The sequence below is a fragment of the Salvelinus sp. IW2-2015 genome, unplaced genomic scaffold (genome assembly GCF_002910315.2).
Source record: "Salvelinus sp. IW2-2015 unplaced genomic scaffold, ASM291031v2 Un_scaffold4174, whole genome shotgun sequence".
Taxonomy (NCBI): domain Eukaryota; kingdom Metazoa; phylum Chordata; class Actinopteri; order Salmoniformes; family Salmonidae; genus Salvelinus; species Salvelinus sp. IW2-2015.
Window position 1 is genome coordinate 19,063 of NW_019945445.1, and position 10,515 is coordinate 29,577.

A 10,515-nucleotide genomic window follows, 5' to 3' on the forward strand; every position below is an offset into this window, starting at 1 on the left:
AACCCTTCAGACAGAATGAGTGAAGAGTATGCTACATGCTAACCCTTCAGACAGAATGAGTGAAGATGTATGCCTACATGCTAACCCTTCAGACAGAATGAGTGAAGGTATGCTACATGCTAACCCTTCAGACAGAATGAGACAGAATGAGTGAAGGTATGCTACATGCTAACCCTTCAGACAGAATGAGTGAAGGTATGCTACATGCTAACCCTTCAGACAGAATGAGTGAAGGAGCATTAGAAGTACTTCATCTATCATCATCATTCCTGTTCATATAGCCAAAGGCTAACCCACAGTCTCTCAGTCTATAGTAGAGCGCAGACTACAGTAATGAGACCAGAGGGGAGAGGAGGAGGAAACAGAAGACGATGGAGAGTCCTGTCAGTGGTCCTTGTTAAGGGTCAGGAGAGAGAGGGAGGAAGAGAAGGATGAGGGTGTAGAGAGGGAGAGTCCTGTCAGTGGTCCTTGTTAAGGGTCAGGAGAGAGAGGGAGGAAGATAGAGGGAGGAAGAGAAGGATGAGGGTGTAGAGAGGGAGAGTCCTGTCAGTGTGGAAGAAGGGATGAGGGGGAGTAGGGATGATGGGGGATGAGGGGAGAGCCCTGCTCTGCTTGCAGTAGGTCTTGTTAAGTTGAGTTAAGGCTGACAGGTCTACGTGCCTCAGGGAGAGGTGGTGGGCTGAGATGGATGTTGGACTACATAATCAGTTGTTCTCTGCCCCCCAGAAAGACTGCTGGAGTATGTATCTATTTTTACCATGTCCAACAGGTTGTGTGTGTGTGTGTACTCACGTCGATGATATCAGACAAGTCGTGGATGTAGTATTTGAAGACACAGCTGTTCGTAGCCTCCAGAGCCAGCAGGTATTCATTCCTCGCCTTGATTGCTTTCAGCTTGTTCTCTGTGTACTTAGCCTGCCTCTGAGAGGGACACAGAGAGAGGGGGGGGGGCTGTTCGTAGCCTCCAGAGCCAGCAGGTATTCATTCCTCGCCTTGATTGCTTTCAGCTTGTTCTCTGTGTACTTAGCCTGCCTCTGAGAGGGACACAGAGAGAGGGGGGGGGGTGAAAGAGAGCAAGAGAGAGGGTGAGAACGAGAGAGAGACAGAGAGAGAGAACGAGAGAGGGAGAGTGAGAGGAGAAAGGGAGAAAGAGAGGAGATGGAGAGGAGAGAGTGAGAGAGGAAGAGAGAGAGGGGGAGTGAGAGGAGAGAGAGGGAGAAAGAGAGAGAGGAAGAGAGAGAGGGGGAGTGAGAGTGAGAGGAGAGAGAGGAAGAAAGAGAGGAGATAGAGAGAAGATAGAGGGAGAAAGAGAGAGAGGAAGAGAGAGGGAGTGAGAGTGAGAAAGAGAGATACCAGGATTGAGAGAGAACAGTCTAAACTGGTAGATAATAGTAAGGCCAGTGGTAGGGTCTTGTCACTCTGACAGAGCCCCCACTGTAGTAGAACATGGCTCGAGCTTTAAGCCAGTTACAAACTCATACATCATTCATGAACAACACACACGTGCAGGTACAGTTGAAGTCGGAAGTTTACATACACTTATGTTGGAGTCATTAAAACTTGTTTTTCAACCACTCCACACATTTCTTGTTAACAAACTATAGTTTTGGCAAGTCGGTTAGGACATCTACTTTGTGCATGACACAAGTAATTTATCCAACAATTGTTTACAATTCACTGTATCACAATTCCAGTGGGTCAGAAATGTACATACACTAAGTTTAAACAGCTTGGAAAATTCCAGAAAATTATGTCATGGCTTTAGAAGCTTCTGATAGGCTAATTGACATCCGATTGTGATCAATTTGGAGGTGTACCTGTGGATGTTTTTCAAGGCCTACCTTCAAACTCAGTGCCTCTTTGCTTGACATCATGGGAAATCAAAGAAATCAGCCAAGACCTCAGAAAAAAAAAATGTAGACCTCCACAAGTCAGGTTCATCCTTGGGCAATTTCCAAACACCTGAAGGTACCCACGTCATCCGTACAAACAATAGTACGCAAGTATAAACACCATGGAACCACGCAGCCGTCTTACAGCTCAGGAGGAAGAGATGAGGTGAACGTACTTTGGTGCGAAAAGTGCAAATCAATCCCAGAACAATAGCAAAGGACCTTGTGAAGATGCTGGAGGAAACTGGTACAAAAGTATCTATATCACACAGTAAAAACAAGTCCTATATCGACATAACCTAAAGAGCCACTCAGCAAGGAAGAAGCCACTGCTTCAAAACCACCATAACAAGCCAGACTACGGTTTGCAACTGCACATGGGGACAAAGATCATACTTTTTGGAGAAATGTCCTCTGGTCTGATGAAACTGTTTGGCCATAATGCCCATTCGTGGCAGTTTGTGGTAGACAAATGGTGGTGTCGGGTCTTGCTAATGAGCTTGTAAGACATTCGCTATCTCCTATACTGTTGAATCTCACGTGTTCGTGGGGCATGGTATCTTATGTGTGGTGGCGGTCGTCGAGGAGGATTGGGCATCTCTATCTATAATATAGTATTGTATCTATTTGATGGGATGTTTGTGTATATGCTATAGAGGTATATATTTTGATTGTATTCATCTATAGTCTCATGTTCTATGGTTATTGTTTTTTATTAATGTTGTGTTCGTTAGAATGGTTCTTTCCTTCTAATTGTGTGTTATACTCTTGTATCATTATGTCATTGTCTTATAGGTGTTCATATAGTGCTATATGGTTTTTAATCTATATGCTATTTGTGTGTATGTGTTGTTGTCTATTTGTTTCTAGTAAAGCCTCTCTGATTCTTTAAGTCTTATATTTAATTTGTTTATTATGTAGGAATTTATTATAAAAGGTTTTTTGTGTGTAGTTATCTGTGTAATTATATTTGTGGTAGTGTCTGTGATGCTAGTGTAGGTCTCTTTTATCATATTATTCTGATCTCTGTTTCTTTGTTCTGTGTTTGGTTGTTATGTGATGATTTTGTGGTTCCTATTGTGTATGAGATGCACCAACTTATTGTGGGAAGCTTGTGGAAGGCTACCTGAAACGTTTGACCAAGGTAAACTATTTAAAGGCAATGCTACCAAATACTAATTGAGTGTATGATAACTTCTGACCCACTGGGAATGTGATGAAAGAAATAAAAGCTGAACTAAATCAATCTTCTATTATTTCTGACATTTCATTCTTAAAATAAAGTGGTGATCCTAACTGACTTAAGACAGGGAATTTTACTGGGATTAAATGTCAGGAATTGTGAAAAACTGAGTTTAAATGTATTTGGCTAAGGTGTATGTAAACTTCCGACATCAACTGTATATGCACACACACTATAATGGACTGTGCTGTGTGACCTGCATCATCAGCCAACATGTCAGTAGAGGTCTCAGGGTCTCATTCCTCAGACAGAGCTGCTCTCATATTCTTGTTCCTATACACACACACACACACACAACCACACCACACACACACACACACACACACACACACACACACACACACACACACAACACACACACACACACACACACACACACACGCACTTGTGTACACGTTAGTCTCTCGATGCTTTCTTCTAGTTGACTTTTGAACTGGAGGGAGCGTCGGACATGTTTCTCCTCCGTCTTGACGCTGGCCAGTGTGTCAGGTGACCTGGGAGTCTGTCTGTCGTCCTGACGACCAGAACGCCCCATCTGCTTCTCCTCCTGTTTCTCTGCATCCTTCAGTTTGTTCTCAGAGTTGATACTGTCTGTGTTGTACATGTGGTATGTCTTCATCACCTACACAGGGGGACAGGAGGAGCAGTGAGAGAGAGAGRGAGAGAGAGGGTTGTGTGTGTGTGTGTTTGTGTCTGTGTGTGTGTCATACACTGTCCAGCCGTGCTTCTCAAGGGTGCGTGTGTCATACAATGTCACACCGCTGGACAGTGGATTGTTAGGAATGAGAGGCCTGGTGCGCTGGCATACCACTGGCTGACAGGGAATTCCACACACACATGCATGTGCATCAGGGTTTCTGTTAGCCGGTAATAGCCGTCTTTTGGCCGATAATTTTAAAAAGACGATTAATAAAATTGCCGCTGGCCAATTGTCCTGGAGAAGAAGAAAAATCACATAGCGAAATAATGCTTTTTAGTCTTTTCATTGATGGAAATACCAATCGATGGAAATATATTTAACTGGTCATGCTTATCGTTCTATAGGTTKATTTGCATAATTTAGTGGAATTAAATTGGCGCATTTGTACAGTATATTTGTTACGTACATGAGTCTGTGGATTGAACACCTTTGACATTGACCTTATTTTTCACACGCGTACAGAATACAGATACAGAACTTTTGAGTGGAAAATCTGTCAGTGTGACAGCTGCTGCTACAGCATCTCAAACACTCTTCATCAGGCAGTCTTCATCAGGCAGGCTTCATCAGGCAGTCTTCATCAGGCAGGCTTCATCAGGCAGGCTTCATCAGCACGTCACGTACCACTTTGCAATGAGCTGGAGGCAGTATGCATTTTGAAAACCTATACTTAATTGTTTGAAACCCTGAAAGTCTTAATACATATTATGAGGCATGTCTTACCTTGCTTCAAAGTAGCCTAGACAAAATCAGACCATATCCTTGAAGGCAATTATTTTTTAGCAACTTTCTTTCATTGTCCAGTAGCCAAAGGCACAATCCTAGTCATATTAGTAACCCATGTTAGTTGTTGCATATTATATCCCCACTCTTCAACTTTCTAATGGATATTTCCATCTCTGTCACATGACACTGCATGTGTGGTGCCCTTTTGACAATGGTCTTTACCTGTTAATTCAAATCAAATCAAATTTTATTTGTCAAAAAAAGAAATATAAAAATACCCCCCCCAAAAAAGAATAAGAAATAAAAGTAAGATATAATTGAAGAGCAGCAGTAACTGCATTATGGAACGAACATTCTCACGTAGCCTCCTGCCTTGTACACATCGCTACGCTTACAATGGGAAGAAATAAGAGTTGATCAACATTTTAAAATAAACGTTCTGATCTGTTGCATCAGACTCATTGCTTTTTTACATTTAAAAAAAATGTAGCCCTGGTATGAGAGACTGTTTGGAATAGTCTACTTCTTCCTCCACAATCTAAGCTTGATGCCCTCAATCTCACTGTCACGCTCGTCTGAAGAAGAGGACCAAGGTGCAGCGTCGTGAGCGTACATTTTCTTTTATTATTGTAAATGTCGCCAACAAAACAAGAAACGAAGAAACAACCGTGAAGCTTACAGGGCTATAGTGCCACTAACAAAGATAACTACCCACACTGAAAGGAGGGAAAAGGGGCTACCTAAGTATGATTCCCAATCAGAGACAACGATAGATAGCTGTCCCTGACTGAGAACCATACCCTGCCAAAACATAGAAATACAAAACATAGAAATAAAGAAACTAGAATGCCCACCCTAGTCAGGGCGTGACACTCACACAAATTATCAATGAACCTACAACCCTGAATCCGTAAACACGGGATATCATCCGAACCAACTTGCCCTCCAAATACACCTCTGCTGTTTTCAACCAAGATCTCAGCGATCACTGCCTCATTGCCTGCATCCGTAATGGGTCTGCGGTCAAACAACCACCCCTCATCACTGTCAAACGCTCCCTAAAACACTTCAGCGAGCAGGCCTTCATAATCGACCTGGCCCGGGTATCCTGGAAGGATATTGACCTCATCCCGTCAGTAGAGGATGCCTGGTTATTCTTTAAAAGTGCCTTCCTCACCATCTTAAATAAGCATGCCCCATTCAAAAAAATTTGAACCAGGAACAGATATAGCCCTTGGTTCTCTCCAGACCTGWCTGCCCTTGACCAGCACAAAAACATCATGTGGCGTTCTGCATTCGCATCGAACAGCCCCCGTGATATGCAAGTTTTCAGGGAAGTTAGGAACAAATATACACAAAGCTAAGGCTAGCTAAGCTAAGGCTAGCTTTTCAAGCAGAAATTTGCATCCTGTAGCACAAACTCAAAAACACTGTAAAGTCAATGGAGAAGAAGATCACCTCCTCCCAGCTGCCCACTACACTGAGGCTAGGAAACACTGTTATCCCCGATAAAACCACAATAATAAAATTTGATTTGATTTGAGAATTGAGAATTTCAATAAGCATTTTTCTACGGCTGGCCATACTTTCCACCTGGCTACCCCTACCCCGGTCAACAGCCCTGCGCTTCCCACAGCAACTCGCCCAAACCTCCCCCACTTCTCCTTCACCCAAATCCAGATAGCTGATGTTCTGAAAGAGCTGCAAAATCTGGACCCCTACAAATCCGCCGGGCTAGACAATCTGGATCCTCTCTTTCTAAAATTATCTGCCGAAATTGTTGCAACCCCTATTACTAGCCTGTTCAACCTCTCTTTCGTATCGTCTGAGATTCCCATAGATTGGAAAGTTGCCGCGGTCATGCCCCTCTTCAAAGGGAGAGACACTCTAGACTCAAACTGCTACAGACCTATATCTATTCTACCCTGCCTTTCTAAGGTCTTTGAAAGCCAAGTTAACAAACAGATTACCGACCATTTCGAATCTCACCGTACCTTCTCCGCTATGCAATCTGGTTTCAGAGCTGGTCATGGGTGCACCTCAGCCACGCTCAAGGTCCTAAATGATATCATAACCACCATCGATAAGAGACATTACTGTGCAGCCGTATTCATCGACCAGGCTAAGGCTTTCGACTCTGTCAATCACAACATTCTTATTGGCAGACTCGAGAGCCTTGGTTTTTCAAATGATTTCCTCGCCTGGTTCACCAACTACTTCTCCAATAGAGTTCAGTATGTCAAATCGGAGGACCTGTTTTCCGGACCTCTGGCAGTCTCTATGGGGGTGCCACAGGGTTTAATTCTCGGGCCGACTCTCTTCTCTGTATGCATCAATGATGTCGCTCTCGCTGCTGGTGATTCATTGATCCACCTCTACGCAGATGACACCATTCTGTATACTTCTGGCCCTTCTTTGGACATTGTGTTAACTAACCTCCAGATGAGCTTCAATGCCATACAACTCTCCTTCCATGGCCTCCAACTGCTCTTAAATGCAAGTAAAACTAAATGCATGCTCTTCAACCGATTGCTGCCCGCACCTACCTGCCCATCCAGCATCACTACTCTCGACGGTTCTGACTTACATACCCTCGTAAAACTGACCATCCTACCGATCCTCGACTTCGGCGATGTCATTTACAAAATAGCCTCCAACACTCTACTCAACAAATTGGATGCAGTCTATCCACAGCTGCCAATCCTGTTTTGTCAACCCAAAGCCCCATTATTACTACCCCACCAACTCGACCGTGTATGCTCGGTTGGACTAGCCCTCGCTTCATACTCGTCGCCAAAACCCACTGGCTCCAGGTCACTACAGTTCGTCTGCTAGGGTTAAAGCCCCGCCTATCTCAAGCTCACTGTCACCCATAAGCAGCAGCCCACCGATTAGCACCGCAATCCCAGCCAGATAGTCCATTCACCCCAAGCCAATTTCTTCCTTTGGCCGCCTCTCCGTCCAGTTTTGCTGCCCAATGACTGGACAAACTGCAAAAAAACGCTTGAAGCTGGAGACTCTTACTAGATTACTAGGCCTCCACTAGCTTTAAGCACCAGTGTCAGGAGCAGCTCACAAGATCCACTGACAACTGTACATAGCTCATCTGTAATAGCCCATCCATCTACCGTCATCCCATAACTGTATATTTATTTATCATTAGCTCCTTGGCACCCAGTATCTCTTACTTGTGCACATCATCTTCTGCACAATCCACCATTCAAGTGTTTAAATTGCTTTATTGTAATTACTCGCCACCATGCCTATTTATATGCCTCACCTCCTCTTATCCTACCTTCATTGCCACATGCTGTATATATAATATTTTCTACTGTGATTATTGATTTTGTTTGATTCCATGGGTAACTCTTGTTGATTGTTAGTATGTTCGAACCTGCTTTGCTATCTTGGCCAGGGTCGCAGTTGCAAACATACGCAACTGTTCCTTCACCTTAGCGTACCCTGGTTTAAAAAGGTGAAATACAATAAAAATACATAAAAATAAAAAGCGGACCAATAGAAAAGTTAAACTGTCCCTAGCTTGGAGAGATAGTGACTGACATGGTTAGTGATTTAATCTGTTTGCTTACTCTCTGTGTCGGCTGAGGAGGAAAAGTAATGTGACAGTTTAGTCTGAGCATCATCAACATCATATCATTAAAAGACAAATCAATTTATTACAGCCATCCGCTCCGAATACAAACAGGTGTTAAGACCTTAGAGTGAAATGCTTACTTACGAGCCGCCCTAACCAACAGGCAGTTTCAAAAAAATACGGAAAAGAATAAGAGATAAAAGTAAGAAGTAAAAAAGAGCAGTTACAAAAAAACAATATATACTAGGGGTGCCGGTACAAGATCAATGTGCGAGGGCACGGCCATTGAGGTGGTATGTTTTACATTGTAAGGGCCAGGATGGGATCAAAAAGGAACCACACATAGATGACAACAAAGAAGTGGCAGTGGTGTGGAGAAAGGGGGGGGGGGGGGGGGGGTTAATGCAAAAAGTCTGGGTTGCCATTTGACTAGATGTTCAGGAGTCTTATGGCTTGGGGGTAGAAGCTGTTTAGAAGCCTCTCGGACCTAGACTTGGCGCTCCGGTATCGCTTGCCATGCGGTAGCAGAGAGAACAGTCTATGACTAGTGTGGCTGGAGTCTTTGACAATTCTTAGGGCCTTCCTCTGACACCGCCTGGTATAGAGGTCCTGGATGGCAGGAAGCTTGGCCCCAGTGATCTACTGGGCCGTTCGCACTACCCTCTGTAGTGCCTTGTGGTCAGAAGCCGAGCAGTTGCCATACCAGGCAGTGATGCAACCAGTCAGGATGCTCTCGATGGTACAACTGTAGAAACTTTTGAGGATCTGAGGACCCTTGAAGCTCTCAACCTGCTCCACTGCAGCCCTGTCGATGAGAATGGGGGCGTGCTCGGTCCTCTTTTTCTGTAGTCTACAATCATCTCCTTGTCTTGATCAAGTTGAGGGAGAGGTTGTTGTCCTGGCACCACACGGCCAGGTCTCTGACCTCCTCCCTATAGGCTGTCTAGTTGTTGTCGGTGATCAGGCCAACCACTGTTGTGTCATCGGCAAATTTAATGATGGTGTTGGAGTCGTGCCTGGCCGTGCAGTCATGAGTGAACAGGGAGTACAGGAGGGGGCTGAGCACACACCCCCGAGGGGCCCCTGTGTTGAGGATCATCGTGGCGGATGTGTTGTTACCTACCCTTACCACCTGGTGGTGGCCAGTCAGGAAGTCCAGGATCCAGTTGCAGAGGGATGTGTTTAGTCCCTGGGTCTTTAGCTCAATGATGAGCTTTGAGGGCACTATGGTGTTGAACGCTGAGCTGAAGTCAATGAATAGCATTCTCACATAGGTGTTCCTTTTGTCCAGGTATGAAAGAGCAGTGTGGAGTGCAATAGAGATTGCATCATCTGTGGATCTGTTTGGGCGGTATGAACATTGGAGTGGGTCTAGGGTTTCTGGGATGATGGTGTTGATGTGAGCCATGAACAGCCTTTCAAAGCACTTCATGGCTACAGACGTGAGTGCTACGGGCCGGTAACCATTTAGGCAGGTTACCTTGGTGTTCTTGGGCACAGGCACTATGGTGGTCTGCTTAAAACATGTTGGTATTACAGACTCGGACAGGGAGAGGTTAAAAATGTCAGTGAAGACACTTGCCAGTTGGTCAGCGCATGCTCGCAGCACATGTCATGGTAATCCGTCTCGCCCTGCGGCCTTGTGAATGTTTACCTGTTTAAAGGTCTTACCCACATCGGCTGCGGAGAGTGTAATCACACAGTCTTCCGGTACAGCTGGTGCTCTCATGCATGTTTCCGTGTTATTTGCCTCGAAGCGAGCATATAAGTTATTTAGCTCATCTGGTAGGCTTGTGTAACTGGGCAGCTCTCGGCTGTGCTTCCCTTTGTAGTATGTAATGGTTTGCAAGCCCTGCCACATCCCACTAGCGTCAGAGCCGGTGTAGTAGGACTCGATCTTAGTCCTGTATTGATGCTTTGCCTGTTTGATGGTTCGTCGGAGGGCATAGCAGGATTTCTTATAAGCTTCGGGTTAGAGTCCAGCTCCTTGAAAGCGGCAGCTCTAACCTAATCGCACCCTAATCAGGTTACACACCTAACGCATATGGTTCAGTAAGTTTATCAAATGTCCGGTAAATTAAAATGCTGCCGGTCAAATGTCCGGTAAATTAAAATGCTGCCGGTCAAATGTCCGGTAAATTAAAATGCTGCCGGTCGTGGTTGGGGGGGGTTGGTTCAGGAGGGGGGAATAACACTGACCACTTAAAGGGGAAACATGGGCGGACGACCCCATGAGTTTCCCTCTTTAAACTATCAGACTGCTGCTTCACAAGGGTGTGTGTGTGTGTGTGGTGTGTTGGTGTGTGTGTGTGTGTGTGTGTGTGTGTGTGTGGTGTGTGTGTGTGTGTGTGTGTGTGTG

General features: G+C 44.9%; 1 pseudogene; it reads right to left on the reverse strand.

Annotated features, from left to right (window-relative positions):
• LOC112076979 (SLIT-ROBO Rho GTPase-activating protein 2-like) overlaps nt 1-10,515 on the reverse strand; it is a 42,893-nt pseudogene that overhangs the window by 18,255 nt on the left and 14,123 nt on the right.